The sequence below is a fragment of the Castor canadensis genome, chromosome 14, assembly GCF_047511655.1.
Source record: "Castor canadensis chromosome 14, mCasCan1.hap1v2, whole genome shotgun sequence".
Lineage (NCBI taxonomy): Eukaryota > Metazoa > Chordata > Mammalia > Rodentia > Castoridae > Castor > Castor canadensis.
Window position 1 is genome coordinate 42,956,773 of NC_133399.1, and position 16,803 is coordinate 42,973,575.

At 41.4% G+C, this 16,803-nt stretch overlaps 2 long non-coding RNA genes across 2 annotated transcripts; both read left to right on the plus strand.

Annotated features, from left to right (window-relative positions):
- Positions 1 to 5,204: 5,204 nt before the first annotated feature.
- LOC141416481 (uncharacterized) lies at positions 5,205 to 10,168 on the plus strand. Its single transcript, XR_012441200.1, has 3 exons — positions 5,205 to 5,295; positions 8,964 to 9,003; positions 10,145 to 10,168. It is a non-coding gene; the product is annotated as an uncharacterized lncRNA (long non-coding RNA).
- An 866-nt stretch (positions 10,169 to 11,034) lies between these two features.
- LOC141416479 (uncharacterized) lies at positions 11,035 to 15,996 on the plus strand. The gene is made up of 3 exons (XR_012441199.1): positions 11,035 to 11,125; positions 14,792 to 14,831; positions 15,973 to 15,996. It is a non-coding gene; the product is annotated as an uncharacterized lncRNA (long non-coding RNA).
- The last annotated feature ends 807 nt before the right edge of the window (positions 15,997 to 16,803 follow it).

The window sequence follows — 16,803 nt, forward strand, 5'->3', positions numbered from 1 at the left end:
TTACCTGTGCTGGTGCAGCTATTTTCAGAGGTGTTTGGAGCACAGGGCTCTGTTCCTCACATCTGCTGTTGGGTGATGTGAGTGTGATGTCAGTGCTATAATGTTTGTGTGGAGGTATGAGGTCATGAGAACTAACATGCATAGTCAGTCATTTGGGTGTTAGTTTGTGGGAAACCTGGCCGATTCAGTTTGGTTGTGTAACTTCTGTCTGTGAAGGTCAGTGAAATGAACACAATGATTAAAAACACTTTTTTCCATTCCTGAGTTTTAACAAACTTACTGTAGTGGGGGTACATTGTGACTTTTGCCAAAGTTCTTATAATATGCCATAGTTGAATTCATCCCTCCACATTCTCCTTTATTCTCTCTCACCGTATTCCTGGAATAGTTTCATCACGTCTCGTTTTTCCATTTTCATACATGAGTATATAATATTTATACCATATCCTACACCCTTTCCTTATATCCTCACCCCTCCCACAAGTAACAACTCCCTATACAGGACCTATTTTCCATTTCTGTTACCAAAAATCCCTTTTTGTGTTTATTTTGTTTTAGTGTGGGGAGCAGAACTGGGGCTTGAACTCAGGGACTCTACCTTGAGGCAGTTCACCAGCCGTTTTTTTGTGATAGGTGTTTCTGAGACAGGGTCTTGCAAACTATTTGCCCAAGCTGTGTTTGAACCAAGATCTTCCTTATCTCTCCCTTCTGAGTCACAGGGACTGCGGGTGTGAGCCACTGGTGACCCGCACGTTTTTGTTTGTTTAATTAAGATAGCTATTCGGGATGTTTCATTGTGACATTTGCTCATACATATATAGCTCTATGCATATATATATATGTACACGTTATAACACAAATTGGGTCATTCCCTCTACTTTTTGCTTTTCTACTTTATTCTCCTTCTTATGGTAGTTTCAAAAGTTTTTAAAATTCTGCATTCCTCTACAGAAAGTACAACAACCATATTGACCTGGTTAACCTCCTCCTTTTACCCTCTCTCTCTCATAAATGAGCTCCCCTTAGACCTGTTGTTCATACTACTGCTTGTATGTGTGTCAGGTCTCTAGTGCATGTGTGAGAAAAAACATGTGGCCTTTGGTTTCCCCAACCTGACTAATTTAACTTAAGGTGATGTTCTCTAGTTCCATCCATTTACCTGCAAACAACAAAATTTCATGCATATTTAAGGCTGAATAAAATTCCATTGTGTGTAAATGCCACAGTTTTGGATCCATGTATCAGTTGTGAGGCATCTTGGCTGTTTACATATGTTAGCTGTTGTGAGTAATGCTGCAGTAAACATGGATGTGCAGGTGTCTGTCTTGTTACCTGGCTTGCATTCATTCAGGTATATCCCTATGAATGATAATGCTGGATCACACAGCAATTCTACTTTGAGTTTCGAGAAGCCTCCATATTGTTTTCCACAGTTGTTGTACTAATTTGCATTCCCACTAACTGCATATGAGGGTTCCTTTTTTTTAGACATCCTTGAAAACATTAGTTGTTTGTATTCTTGATAGCCATTACAATGGGAGTGGTTTGGAATCTTGGTATGGTTTTCATTTTTGTTTTCTTTCTGACGAGCGATGGTGAGCATTTCTTTATGTAGTTGTAGGTCCTTTGGACTTCTGCCTTGGAACAAGCTCTGTTAAGTTCATTTGTGTATTTCTTCATTGGGTCACTGATTTTTACGGGAATTTAGTTTTTGAGTATATTCTCGGTATTAATTTCAGTCAGATGTATACCTGGCAAAGATTTCCCCATTCTGGAGCCTTGGTTTCTGCTTCTATTCCTCACCACGTCATCTCAAGGTGTGGTTCTAGTGGACTGGCAAGGGAGGAAAAGGTTCCATGGAGGCACAGCACAGACACCTGTTGATCTGATATAAATTCTTCTCTGGTCTGCAGAGTACATCAAAGCACAGGCAGTGAAGGTTGGAAGGAATTCACCTCATTCACCGGTGTTTCCAGGTGTTCATAAGTATGGGTTCTGCTGAAAGGTACTTTTTTTGGATGAAAGCCCAGAAATTGACTTCCACAAAGTAGTTAATATTCATGGGTCACATTCATTGTGTGGGTGTGTTTGTGTGTGGGGCCGCATGTGTGGTTGAAAATAGTTCCTGGATCATTGTCCGTGGATGCTGTGTTCCTAATAATGCCAGTCAGGAATGCTCCTTCGGAAGGCAGTAATTTTGGGTTTTTCTCTGTGTTGTTACTCCCTAGGTAAACTGTAATCAATTCACTGAGGAGGAAAGATTCAGGGATCCTTGAATATGTGCAGGGTATGTGAGGCTATCGTGATGCATATATGTATGTGCCTCGTTACCCTGCTAGAAGTGATTTGAGTTCAAGTGATGGCTTTGGACACTGACTCTCGATTAGCCTTTAGTTGTTCCTTGGCATAATGGTGGTAGTATGTCTTCCTTCCAAGGACAATGTTGGAACTGATGTCACTTCTTGGGTTTTTCTAAGTTTGATCCTTCCTAAAGTGCTTAAAGTGTCGCCTCAGTAGGGTAACGCCAGGATTTCAGCCTTTGCAGATAACATTCGACTTGCGTTGAATAGAGGCCAGGTTCCTGGGTGTCTGTGTCTACCTTTCTGTGTGCCTTTCTTGTGTGTATGTGTCTGTCTTTGTCTGTGTGCTTAATATTTCTCATTTGTTCATGTATTAATTTCTTTGCTATTTGTCATAAATTCTCATATTACCAATTGTTTCACACTCTTTGAGTGTATCCGCTGCTTAGGCATGCAGAAGTGTCTTTGAATCAAAATCTATCATTAACGTTGAGGAAATAGACGGAACGAACAAGGCTGGGTGATGTTCTATGACTTCTGGTCTTGCACAAAGTTGTAATTAACTCCATAGAATGTAAGAAATTCACATACAAGATAAATATTAGTATGTCACTCATTCTCTGTGTGTGAGTGTGTGTGGGATGTTTGTTGTTTAGTTTCCCAACACTGGTTGGTAGAATATAGGTTCCTTCCCCAAGTCACTTGAGGAACAGCCTTGTGTGGCACTGACTTTATGTCTTGGGTTCCATGAATGAAAGGTGAACTGTGATGTCCCTCAGAGAACCATTGCAGATTTGAATGTCCTTCCTGAGAGTTTCATGTTTATTCCATAGGTTGTGGTGTTCCTGAAATCTGCCATTCTTCCGAGAGGTGGTAAGCATTTCAGTCACTAGAGAACCCTAAGCATTCCTTGGCTATAGCGTGTGTGTGCCTGTGTACTTCTCAGATCAAAGTGAAGTAATTTCTGTGTCGTTAGGAAGTGAATTCTTGTGGTGACCTTGAGGCTCTTGGCAGCCAGTGTGTGCTTTTGCGTGTTTTGTTCAAGTGAGGAACACTGTAGGCTGGAAGACAGCCCCAGGCCCTCACTCTGTGATATTTTGGGTCAGTTAAGGGAATACCCTCCCAGATGATGGGAGATGTAGTTCTGAGAAGGAAGTTGCCTCATCCAAGGTTCAGGGAGTTTTCCTGGCTTATTTCCCTTCAAAGGGCTTGAGGTGTTTGTGTACTCACCAGGTGAAAGCCTTCCTGTCCTCCAAAGTGTGGGGTCCAGATTGGGAGTAGTTTGGAAGAAGTCAGAAATGTCATGCCAGTTGAACCTTGAATGATCTGAGGAGGGAACGTGGAGGAGAAAAGCAATTCCCAGATCACAAGTTCTTGCCAGGAAACTGCCACACAAATGGCTGGAGACTGAAGGGAGAGGGGCCATAGAGGCAGTGCTTACGTGGTCTGACCAATCAGGACAGACTTGGTTGTGATGTCACAGTGGGATCCCAGCCACTGCAACATACACATTCCCGAGGCAGCTCCTGCCTGGCCTCTTGCTATGGTAGCGCAGCCAGCCAAGCATGGAGAAGCTGGAGGTAGGTGCCACTGTCTCGTGTGGAAGACTTCTCTTTTATTTGGGTCCTCGATATACGGGGCACACGTGGCCTGAGCACACGGGTGACCTGAGCATCCTAGGATCGGGTGATACCATTCCTCAGTAGAGATCTTCATAAACTTTTTTGGTTTTGGTGGAACTGTTGGGACTGGTAATACTGGCGTTGAAACTCAATGCTTTACACTTGCAAAGCAGTTGCTCTACCCTTTTAGCAACACCTCCTGTCAAACTTCCATAAATCTTTAGATTAAAGAAGTACAGTGAACCCCGAAAAGAATAAACAGAGCCAAACCATCCAACACCAATCACTATATTGTTTAGGAATGGATCGGTATGTGATAAAAAACCCATAGTAATGTACCAGAAATTTGGGCTGTTTGCCCGTGACGTATACCTGCATTTCTCTCACCTCAGCAGGTAGAAACAGGAGGATCGCAGTTCAAACCAGCTCTTGCAAATATTTTCCACAAGCCTCTGTTGAAAATACTCAACGCACAGAAGGTGTGCTGGAGTGGTATGGTTTTTCTTTTTTTAAATATTGTTTATTGAGTACTGTTGTACTGGGTATATGTTGTTACATTTACAAAAGTTTTTTACACTATGTCATAGTTAAAATCATCCCTTCCATCATTTTCCTTTATTATCTCCCTCCCTATTCCTGGAATAGTTTCACAGGTCTCATGTTTCCATTTTCATACATGAGTACACAATATTTCCATCCTATTCACCCTCACAACCATTTACTAATAATCCTCCCTGCTCCCAATGTAACTAACCGCGAGACAAGACCAGGTTTACTTTCTTGTGTTGTGTTTTTTATTAGTTTATATGTTTGTGTTTGGTGGGACTGGGTCTGTTTTCTTCTTTTGAAAAAAAATGATATTTTTTTGTTTAAGATGGGTCTATAGGGAGTTTCACTGTGACATTTCCATGTACATACGTCTTATGATCCTAATTGTTTCATCCCTTCCTGTTGTCCTTTTTACTTTATTCCCCTTCCATTTTTGATGTATAGAAAATACATCAACCGACCGTATTCACATTCTTAACTTCGTTCTTTGAAATGTTCTCCCTCCCATTAGGGACTCCCCGTCAGATTGAGTTGTTTTTCATAGCACTCTTTGTATATTTATTGGGCCTATATTCTACATCTGAGAGAAAACATGCAGTGTTTGGTTTCAGAACCTGGCTAATTTCACTTAAGATAATCTCCATTGCCATCCATTTCTCTGCAAAGGATAAAATCTCATTCTTTATTGTGGCTGAATCAAATTCCATTGAAAATTCTTGTTTTTCTAATTTACAGATAAAAAGAAAGTTATGCAGTGACACAGATTATCAGGAAATTACCACATGGTTTCTGTTCCACTGGAATTTCAGATTCCACAAACTCAGGTGAGTTAAGGAGCATGTTTGATCAGAGATCTTTCTCTGTGAGATAAACAACTCCCATACCCCCGCTTCTAGCAGTGACTGAGTTGAGGACGAGTTCATGAGCCCTGGGTCCCTTAGCATGTATGTATCATTGAAGCATTGTTTGTCAGCACCCCAGCAAATGCACTCGTAGGATTTTTGCAGAGGCCATAGATGCTTTATTGCAGGGCAGATGTCAAGATGCCCCTGGGCTTTCAGTGTAAGCCCCTGAGTTTATGGAGGCCTCTTGGATGCCACCAGTAGTTAGCAGATGGGCCTGTCATCTTCCATGTGTTAGTTACCTATATGTGTGTAACAAATTCCTCCAACTTTTAGCATAGTAAACAAGAAAACATAATTCACTCATTTTCTGTGGGTCAGGCATTTGGGAAGTGCCCAGTTGAGCAAAAGTGACCCAAAATGTTAGTAGAATAGGAGAAGCCAAACTGACCTTATATGTCATTTAGACCAACCTTCTTATTTGATAGGGAAATGTATGCAGAGAGTTTGAATGATTACCTGTGCTGGTGCAGCTATTTTCAGAGGTGTTTGGAGCACAGGGCTCTGTTCCTCACATCTGCTGTTGGGTGATGTGAGTGTGATGTCAGTGCTATAATGTTTGTGTGGAGGTATGAGGTCATGAGAACTAACATGCATAGTCAGTCATTTGGGTGTTAGTTTGTGGGAAACCTGGCCGATTCAGTTTGGTTGTGTAACTTCTGTCTGTGAAGGTCAGTGAAATGAACACAATGATTAAAAACACTTTTTTCCATTCCTGAGTTTTAACAAACTTACTGTAGTGGGGGTACATTGTGACTTTTGCCAAAGTTCTTATAATATGCCATAGTTGAATTCATCCCTCCACATTCTCCTTTATTCTCTCTCACCGTATTCCTGGAATAGTTTCATCACGTCTCGTTTTTCCATTTTCATACATGAGTATATAATATTTATACCATATCCTACACCCTTTCCTTATATCCTCACCCCTCCCACAAGTAACAACTCCCTATACAGGACCTATTTTCCATTTCTGTTACCAAAAATCCCTTTTTGTGTTTATTTTGTTTTAGTGTGGGGAGCAGAACTGGGGCTTGAACTCAGGGACTCTACCTTGAGGCAGTTCACCAGCCGTTTTTTTGTGATAGGTGTTTCTGAGACAGGGTCTTGCAAACTATTTGCCCAAGCTGTGTTTGAACCAAGATCTTCCTTATCTCTCCCTTCTGAGTCACAGGGACTGCGGGTGTGAGCCACTGGTGACCCGCACGTTTTTGTTTGTTTAATTAAGATAGCTATTCGGGATGTTTCATTGTGACATTTGCTCATACATATATAGCTCTATGCATATATATATATATGTACACGTTATAACACAAATTGGGTCATTCCCTCTATTTTTTGCTTTTCTACTTTATTCTCCTTCTTATGGTAGTTTCAAAAGTTTTTAAAATTCTGCATTCCTCTACAGAAAGTACAACAACCATATTGACCTGGTTAACCTCCTCCTTTTACCCTCTCTCTCTCATAAATGAGCTCCCCTTAGACCTGTTGTTCATACTACTGCTTGTATGTGTGTCAGGTCTCTAGTGCATGTGTGAGAAAAAACATGTGGCCTTTGGTTTCCCCAACCTGACTAATTTAACTTAAGGTGATGTTCTCTAGTTCCATCCATTTACCTGCAAACAACAAAATTTCATGCATATTTAAGGCTGAATAAAATTCCATTGTGTGTAAATGCCACAGTTTTGGATCCATGTATCAGTTGTGAGGCATCTTGGCTGTTTACATATGTTAGCTGTTGTGAGTAATGCTGCAGTAAACATGGATGTGCAGGTGTCTGTCTTGTTACCTGGCTTGCATTCATTCAGGTATATCCCTATGAATGATAATGCTGGATCACACAGCAATTCTACTTTGAGTTTCGAGAAGCCTCCATATTGTTTTCCACAGTTGTTGTACTAATTTGCATTCCCACTAACTGCATATGAGGGTTTCTTTTTTTTAGACATCCTTGAAAACATTAGTTGTTTGTATTCTTGATAGCCATTACAATGGGAGTGGTTTGGAATCTTGGTATGGTTTTCATTTTTGTTTTCTTTCTGACGAGCGATGGTGAGCATTTCTTTATGTAGTTGTAGGTCCTTTGGACTTCTGCCTTGGAACAAGCTCTGTTAAGTTCATTTGTGTATTTCTTCATTGGGTCACTGATTTTTACGGGAATTTAGTTTTTGAGTATATTCTCGGTATTAATTTCAGTCAGATGTATACCTGGCAAAGATTTCCCCATTCTGGAGCCTTGGTTTCTGCTTCTATTCCTCACCACGTCATCTCAAGGTGTGGTTCTAGTGGACTGGCAAGGGAGGAAAAGGTTCCATGGAGGCACAGCACAGACACCTGTTGATCTGATATAAATTCTTCTCTGGTCTGCAGAGTACATCAAAGCACAGGCAGTGAAGGTTGGAAGGAATTCACCTCATTCACCGGTGTTTCCAGGTGTTCATAAGTATGGGTTCTGCTGAAAGGTACTTTTTTTGGATGAAAGCCCAGAAATTGACTTCCACAAAGTAGTTAATATTCATGGGTCACATTCATTGTGTGGGTGTGTTTGTGTGTGGGGCCGCATGTGTGGTTGAAAATAGTTCCTGGATCATTGTCCGTGGATGCTGTGTTCCTAATAATGCCAGTCAGGAATGCTCCTTCGGAAGGCAGTAATTTTGGGTTTTTCTCTGTGTTGTTACTCCCTAGGTAAACTGTAATCAATTCACTGAGGAGGAAAGATTCAGGGATCCTTGAATATGTGCAGGGTATGTGAGGCTATCGTGATGCATATATGTATGTGCCTCGTTACCCTGCTAGAAGTGATTTGAGTTCAAGTGATGGCTTTGGACACTGACTCTCGATTAGCCTTTAGTTGTTCCTTGGCATAATGGTGGTAGTATGTCTTCCTTCCAAGGACAATGTTGGAACTGATGTCACTTCTTGGGTTTTTCTAAGTTTGATCCTTCCTAAAGTGCTTAAAGTGTCGCCTCAGTAGGGTAACGCCAGGATTTCAGCCTTTGCAGATAACATTCGACTTGCGTTGAATAGAGGCCAGGTTCCTGGGTGTCTGTGTCTACCTTTCTGTGTGCCTTTCTTGTGTGTATGTGTCTGTCTTTGTCTGTGTGCTTAATATTTCTCATTTGTTCATGTATTAATTTCTTTGCTATTTGTCATAAATTCTCATATTACCAATTGTTTCACACTCTTTGAGTGTATCCGCTGCTTAGGCATGCAGAAGTGTCTTTGAATCAAAATCTATCATTAACGTTGAGGAAATAGACGGAACGAACAAGGCTGGGTGATGTTCTATGACTTCTGGTCTTGCACAAAGTTGTAATTAACTCCATAGAATGTAAGAAATTCACATACAAGATAAATATTAGTATGTCACTCATTCTCTGTGTGTGAGTGTGTGTGGGATGTTTGTTGTTTAGTTTCCCAACACTGGTTGGTAGAATATAGGTTCCTTCCCCAAGTCACTTGAGGAACAGCCTTGTGTGGCACTGACTTTACGTCTTGGGTTCCATGAATGAAAGGTGAACTGTGATGTCCCTCAGAGAACCATTGCAGATTTGAATGTCCTTCCTGAGAGTTTCATGTTTATTCCATAGGTTGTGGTGTTCCTGAAATCTGCCATTCTTCCGAGAGGTGGTAAGCATTTCAGTCACTAGAGAACCCTAAGCATTCCTTGGCTATAGCGTGTGTGTGCCTGTGTACTTCTCAGATCAAAGTGAAGTAATTTCTGTGTCGTTAGGAAGTGAATTCTTGTGGTGACCTTGAGGCTCTTGGCAGCCAGTGTGTGCTTTTGCGTGTTTTGTTCAAGTGAGGAACACTGTAGGCTGGAAGACAGCCCCAGGCCCTCACTCTGTGATATTTTGGGTCAGTTAAGGGAATACCCTCCCAGATGATGGGAGATGTAGTTCTGAGAAGGAAGTTGCCTCATCCAAGGTTCAGGGAGTTTTCCTGGCTTATTTACCTTCAAAGGGCTTGAGGTGTTTGTGTACTCACCAGGTGAAAGCCTTCCTGTCCTCCAAAGTGTGGGGTCCAGATTGGGAGTAGTTTGGAAGAAGTCAGAAATGTCATGCCAGTTGAACCTTGAATGATCTGAGGAGGGAACGTGGAGGAGAAAAGCAATTCCCAGATCACAAGTTCTTGCCAGGAAACTGCCACACAAATGGCTGGAGACTGAAGGGAGAGGGGCCATAGAGGCAGTGCTTACGTGGTCTGACCAATCAGGACAGACTTGGTTGTGATGTCACAGTGGGATCCCAGCCACTGCAACATACACATTCCCGAGGCAGCTCCTGCCTGGCCTCTTGCTATGGTAGCGCAGCCAGCCAAGCATGGAGAAGCTGGAGGTAGGTGCCACTGTCTCGTGTGGAAGACTTCTCTTTTATTTGGGTCCTCGATATATGGGGCACACGTGGCCTGAGCACACGGGTGACCTGAGCATCCTAGGATCGGGTGATACCATTCCTCAGTAGAGATCTTCATAAACTTTTTTGGTTTTGGTGGAACTGTTGGGACTGGTAATACTGGCGTTGAAACTCAATGCTTTACACTTGCAAAGCAGTTGCTCTACCCTTTTAGCAACACCTCCTGTCAAACTTCCATAAATCTTTAGATTAAAGAAGTACAGTGAACCCCGAAAAGAATAAACAGAGCCAAACCATCCAACACCAATCACTATATTGTTTAGGAATGGATCGGTATGTGATAAAAAACCCATAGTAATGTACCAGAAATTTGGGCTGTTTGCCCGTGACGTATACCTGCATTTCTCTCACCTCAGCAGGTAGAAACAGGAGGATCGCAGTTCAAACCAGCTCTTGCAAATATTTTCCACAAGCCTCTGTTGAAAATACTCAACGCACAGAAGGTGTGCTGGAGTGGTATGGTTTTTCTTTTTTGAAATATTGTTTATTGAGTACTGTTGTACTGGGTATATGTTGTTACATTTACAAAACTTTTTTACACTATGTCATAGTTAAAATCATCCCTTCCATCATTTTCCTTTATTATCTCCCTCCCTATTCCTGGAATAGTTTCACAGGTCTCATGTTTCCATTTTCATACATGAGTACACAATATTTCCATCCTATTCACCCTCACAACCATTTACTAATAATCCTCCCTGCTCCCAATGTAACTAACCGCGAGACAAGACCAGGTTTACTTTCTTGTGTTGTGTTTTTTATTAGTTTATATGTTTGTGTTTGGTGGGACTGGGTCTGTTTTCTTCTTTTGAAAAAAAATGATATTTTTTTGTTTAAGATGGGTCTATAGGGAGTTTCACTGTGACATTTCCATGTACATACGTCTTATGATCCTAATTGTTTCATCCCTTCCTGTTGTCCTTTTTACTTTATTCCCCTTCCATTTTTGATGGATAGAAAATACATCAACCGACCGTATTCACATTCTTAACTTCGTTCTTTGAAATGTTCTCCCTCCCATTAGGGACTCCCCGTCAGATTGAGTTGTTTTTCATAGCACTCTTTGTATATTTATTGGGCCTATATTCTACATCTGAGAGAAAACATGCAGTGTTTGGTTTCAGAACCTGGCTAATTTCACTTAAGATAATCTCCATTGCCATCCATTTCTCTGCAAAGGATAAAATCTCATTCTTTATTGTGGCTGAATCAAATTCCATTGAAAATTCTTGTTTTTCTAATTTACAGATAAAAAGAAAGTTATGCAGTGACACAGATTATCAGGAAATTACCACATGGTTTCTGTTCCACTGGAATTTCAGATTCCACAAACTCAGGTGAGTTAAGGAGCATGTTTGATCAGAGATCTTTCTCTGTGAGATAAACAACTCCCATACCCCCGCTTCTAGCAGTGACTGAGTTGAGGACGAGTTCATGAGCCCTGGGTCCCTTAGCATGTATGTATCATTGAAGCATTGTTTGTCAGCACCCCAGCAAATGCACTGGTAGGATTTTTGCAGAGGCCATAGATGCTTTATTGCAGGGCAGATGTCAAGATGCCCCTGGGCTTTCAGTGTAAGCCCCTGAGTTTATGGAGGCCTCTTGGATGCCACCAGTAGTTAGCAGATGGGCCTGTCATCTTCCATGTGTTAGTTACCTATATGTGTGTAACAAATTCCTCCAACTTTTAGCATAGTAAACAAGAAAACATAATTCACTCATTTTCTGTGGGTCAGGCATTTGGGAAGTGCCCAGTTGAGCAAAAGTGACCCAAAATGTTAGTAGAATAGGAGAAGCCAAACTGACCTTATATGTCATTTAGACCAACCTTCTTATTTGATAGGGAAATGTATGCAGAGAGTTTGAATGATTACCTGTGCTGGTGCAGCTATTTTCAGAGGTGTTTGGAGCACAGGGCTCTGTTCCTCACATCTGCTGTTGGGTGATGTGAGTGTGATGTCAGTGCTATAATGTTTGTGTGGAGGTATGAGGTCATGAGAACTAACATGCATAGTCAGTCATTTGGGTGTTAGTTTGTGGGAAACCTGGCCGATTCAGTTTGGTTGTGTAACTTCTGTCTGTGAAGGTCAGTGAAATGAACACAATGATTAAAAACACTTTTTTCCATTCCTGAGTTTTAACAAACTTACTGTAGTGGGGGTACATTGTGACTTTTGCCAAAGTTCTTATAATATGCCATAGTTGAATTCATCCCTCCACATTCTCCTTTATTCTCTCTCACCGTATTCCTGGAATAGTTTCATCACGTCTCGTTTTTCCATTTTCATACATGAGTATATAATATTTATACCATATCCTACACCCTTTCCTTATATCCTCACCCCTCCCACAAGTAACAACTCCCTATACAGGACCTATTTTCCATTTCTGTTACCAAAAATCCCTTTTTGTGTTTATTTTGTTTTAGTGTGGGGAGCAGAACTGGGGCTTGAACTCAGGGACTCTACCTTGAGGCAGTTCACCAGCCGATTTTTTGTGATAGGTGTTTCTGAGACAGGGTCTTGCAAACTATTTGCCCAAGCTGTGTTTGAACCAAGATCTTCCTTATCTCTCCCTTCTGAGTCACAGGGACTGCGGGTGTGAGCCACTGGTGACCCGCACGTTTTTGTTTGTTTAATTAAGATAGCTATTCGGGATGTTTCATTGTGACATTTGCTCATACATATATAGCTCTATGCATATATATATATGTACACGTTATAACACAAATTGGGTCATTCCCTCTATTTTTTGCTTTTCTACTTTATTCTCCTTCTTATGGTAGTTTCAAAAGTTTTTAAAATTCTGCATTCCTCTACAGAAAGTACAACAACCATATTGACCTGGTTAACCTCCTCCTTTTACCCTCTCTCTCTCATAAATGAGCTCCCCTTAGACCTGTTGTTCATACTACTGCTTGTATGTGTGTCAGGTCTCTAGTGCATGTGTGAGAAAAAACATGTGGCCTTTGGTTTCCCCAACCTGACTAATTTAACTTAAGGTGATGTTCTCTAGTTCCATCCATTTACCTGCAAACAACAAAATTTCATGCATATTTAAGGCTGAATAAAATTCCATTGTGTGTAAATGCCACAGTTTTGGATCCATGTATCAGTTGTGAGGCATCTTGGCTGTTTACATATGTTAGCTGTTGTGAGTAATGCTGCAGTAAACATGGATGTGCAGGTGTCTGTCTTGTTACCTGGCTTGCATTCATTCAGGTATATCCCTATGAATGATAATGCTGGATCACACAGCAATTCTACTTTGAGTTTCGAGAAGCCTCCATATTGTTTTCCACAGTTGTTGTACTAATTTGCATTCCCACTAACTGCATATGAGGGTTCCTCTTTTTTAGACATCCTTGAAAACATTAGTTGTTTGTATTCTTGATAGCCATTACAATGGGAGTGGTTTGGAATCTTGGTATGGTTTTCATTTTTGTTTTCTTTCTGACGAGCGATGGTGAGCATTTCTTTATGTAGTTGTAGGTCCTTTGGACTTCTGCCTTGGAACAAGCTCTGTTAAGTTCATTTGTGTATTTCTTCATTGGGTCACTGATTTTTACGGGAATTTAGTTTTTGAGTATATTCTCGGTATTAATTTCAGTCAGATGTATACCTGGCAAAGATTTCCCCATTCTGGAGCCTTGGTTTCTGCTTCTATTCCTCACCACGTCATCTCAAGGTGTGGTTCTAGTGGACTGGCAAGGGAGGAAAAGGTTCCATGGAGGCACAGCACAGACACCTGTTGATCTGATATAAATTCTTCTCTGGTCTGCAGAGTACATCAAAGCACAGGCAGTGAAGGTTGGAAGGAATTCACCTCATTCACCGGTGTTTCCAGGTGTTCATAAGTATGGGTTCTGCTGAAAGGTACTTTTTTTGGATGAAAGCCCAGAAATTGACTTCCACAAAGTAGTTAATATTCATGGGTCACATTCATTGTGTGGGTGTGTTTGTGTGTGGGGCCGCATGTGTGGTTGAAAATAGTTCCTGGATCATTGTCCGTGGATGCTGTGTTCCTAATAATGCCAGTCAGGAATGCTCCTTCGGAAGGCAGTAATTTTGGGTTTTTCTCTGTGTTGTTACTCCCTAGGTAAACTGTAATCAATTCACTGAGGAGGAAAGATTCAGGGATCCTTGAATATGTGCAGGGTATGTGAGGCTATCGTGATGCATATATGTATGTGCCTCGTTACCCTGCTAGAAGTGATTTGAGTTCAAGTGATGGCTTTGGACACTGACTCTCGATTAGCCTTTAGTTGTTCCTTGGCATAATGGTGGTAGTATGTCTTCCTTCCAAGGACAATGTTGGAACTGATGTCACTTCTTGGGTTTTTCTAAGTTTGATCCTTCCTAAAGTGCTTAAAGTGTCGCCTCAGTAGGGTAACGCCAGGATTTCAGCCTTTGCAGATAACATTCGACTTGCGTTGAATAGAGGCCAGGTTCCTGGGTGTCTGTGTCTACCTTTCTGTGTGCCTTTCTTGTGTGTATGTGTCTGTCTTTGTCTGTGTGCTTAATATTTCTCATTTGTTCATGTATTAATTTCTTTGCTATTTGTCATAAATTCTCATATTACCAATTGTTTCACACTCTTTGAGTGTATCCGCTGCTTAGGCATGCAGAAGTGTCTTTGAATCAAAATCTATCATTAACGTTGAGGAAATAGACGGAACGAACAAGGCTGGGTGATGTTCTATGACTTCTGGTCTTGCACAAAGTTGTAATTAACTCCATAGAATGTAAGAAATTCACATACAAGATAAATATTAGTATGTCACTCATTCTCTGTGTGTGAGTGTGTGTGGGATGTTTGTTGTTTAGTTTCCCAACACTGGTTGGTAGAATATAGGTTCCTTCCCCAAGTCACTTGAGGAACAGCCTTGTGTGGCACTGACTTTATGTCTTGGGTTCCATGAATGAAAGGTGAACTGTGATGTCCCTCAGAGAACCATTGCAGATTTGAATGTCCTTCCTGAGAGTTTCATGTTTATTCCATAGGTTGTGGTGTTCCTGAAATCTGCCATTCTTCCGAGAGGTGGTAAGCATTTCAGTCACTAGAGAACCCTAAGCATTCCTTGGCTATAGCGTGTGTGTGCCTGTGTACTTCTCAGATCAAAGTGAAGTAATTTCTGTGTCGTTAGGAAGTGAATTCTTGTGGTGACCTTGAGGCTCTTGGCAGCCAGTGTGTGCTTTTGCGTGTTTTGTTCAAGTGAGGAACACTGTAGGCTGGAAGACAGCCCCAGGCCCTCACTCTGTGATATTTTGGGTCAGTTAAGGGAATACCCTCCCAGATGATGGGAGATGTAGTTCTGAGAAGGAAGTTGCCTCATCCAAGGTTCAGGGAGTTTTCCTGGCTTATTTACCTTCAAAGGGCTTGAGGTGTTTGTGTACTCACCAGGTGAAAGCCTTCCTGTCCTCCAAAGTGTGGGGTCCAGATTGGGAGTAGTTTGGAAGAAGTCAGAAATGTCATGCCAGTTGAACCTTGAATGATCTGAGGAGGGAACGTGGAGGAGAAAAGCAATTCCCAGATCACAAGTTCTTGCCAGGAAACTGCCACACAAATGGCTGGAGACTGAAGGGAGAGGGGCCATAGAGGCAGTGCTTACGTGGTCTGACCAATCAGGACAGACTTGGTTGTGATGTCACAGTGGGATCCCAGCCACTGCAACATACACATTCCCGAGGCAGCTCCTGCCTGGCCTCTTGCTATGGTAGCGCAGCCAGCCAAGCATGGAGAAGCTGGAGGTAGGTGCCACTGTCTCGTGTGGAAGACTTCTCTTTTATTTGGGTCCTCGATATACGGGGCACACGTGGCCTGAGCACACGGGTGACCTGAGCATCCTAGGATCGGGTGATACCATTCCTCAGTAGAGATCTTCATAAACTTTTTTGGTTTTGGTGGAACTGTTGGGACTGGTAATACTGGCGTTGAAACTCAATGCTTTACACTTGCAAAGCAGTTGCTCTACCCTTTTAGCAACACCTCCTGTCAAACTTCCATAAATCTTTAGATTAAAGAAGTACAGTGAACCCCGAAAAGAATAAACAGAGCCAAACCATCCAACACCAATCACTATATTGTTTAGGAATGGATCGGTATGTGATAAAAAACCCATAGTAATGTACCAGAAATTTGGGCTGTTTGCCCGTGACGTATACCTGCATTTCTCTCACCTCAGCAGGTAGAAACAGGAGGATCGCAGTTCAAACCAGCTCTTGCAAATATTTTCCACAAGCCTCTGTTGAAAATACTCAACGCACAGAAGGTGTGCTGGAGTGGTATTGTTTTTCTTTTTTGAAATATTGTTTATTGAGTACTGTTGTACTGGGTATATGTTGTTACATTTACAAAAGTTTTTTACACTATGTCATAGTTAAAATCATCCCTTCCATCATTTTCCTTTATTATCTCCCTCCCTATTCCTGGAATAGTTTCACAGGTCTCATGTTTCCATTTTCATACATGAGTACACAATATTTCCATCCTATTCACCCTCACAACCATTTACTAATAATCCTCCCTGCTCCCAATGTAACTAACCGCGAGACAAGACCAGGTTTACTTTCTTGTGTTGTGTTTTTTATTAGTTTATATGTTTGTGTTTGGTGGGACTGGGTCTGTTTTCTTCTTTTGAAAAAAAATGATATTTTTTTGTTTAAGATGGGTCTATAGGGAGTTTCACTGTGACATTTCCATGTACATACGTCTTATGATCCTAATTGTTTCATCCCTTCCTGTTGTCCTTTTTACTTTATTCCCCTTCCATTTTTGATGTATAGAAAATACATCAACCGACCGTATTCACATTCTTAACTTCGTTCTTTGAAATGTTCTCCCTCCCATTAGGGACTCCCCGTCAGATTGAGTTGTTTTTCATAGCACTCTTTGTATATTTATTGGGCCTATATTCTACATCTGAGAGAAAACATGCAGTGTTTGGTTTCAGAACCTGGCTAATTTCACTTAAGATAATCTCCATTGCCATCCATTTCTCTGCAAAGGATAAAAT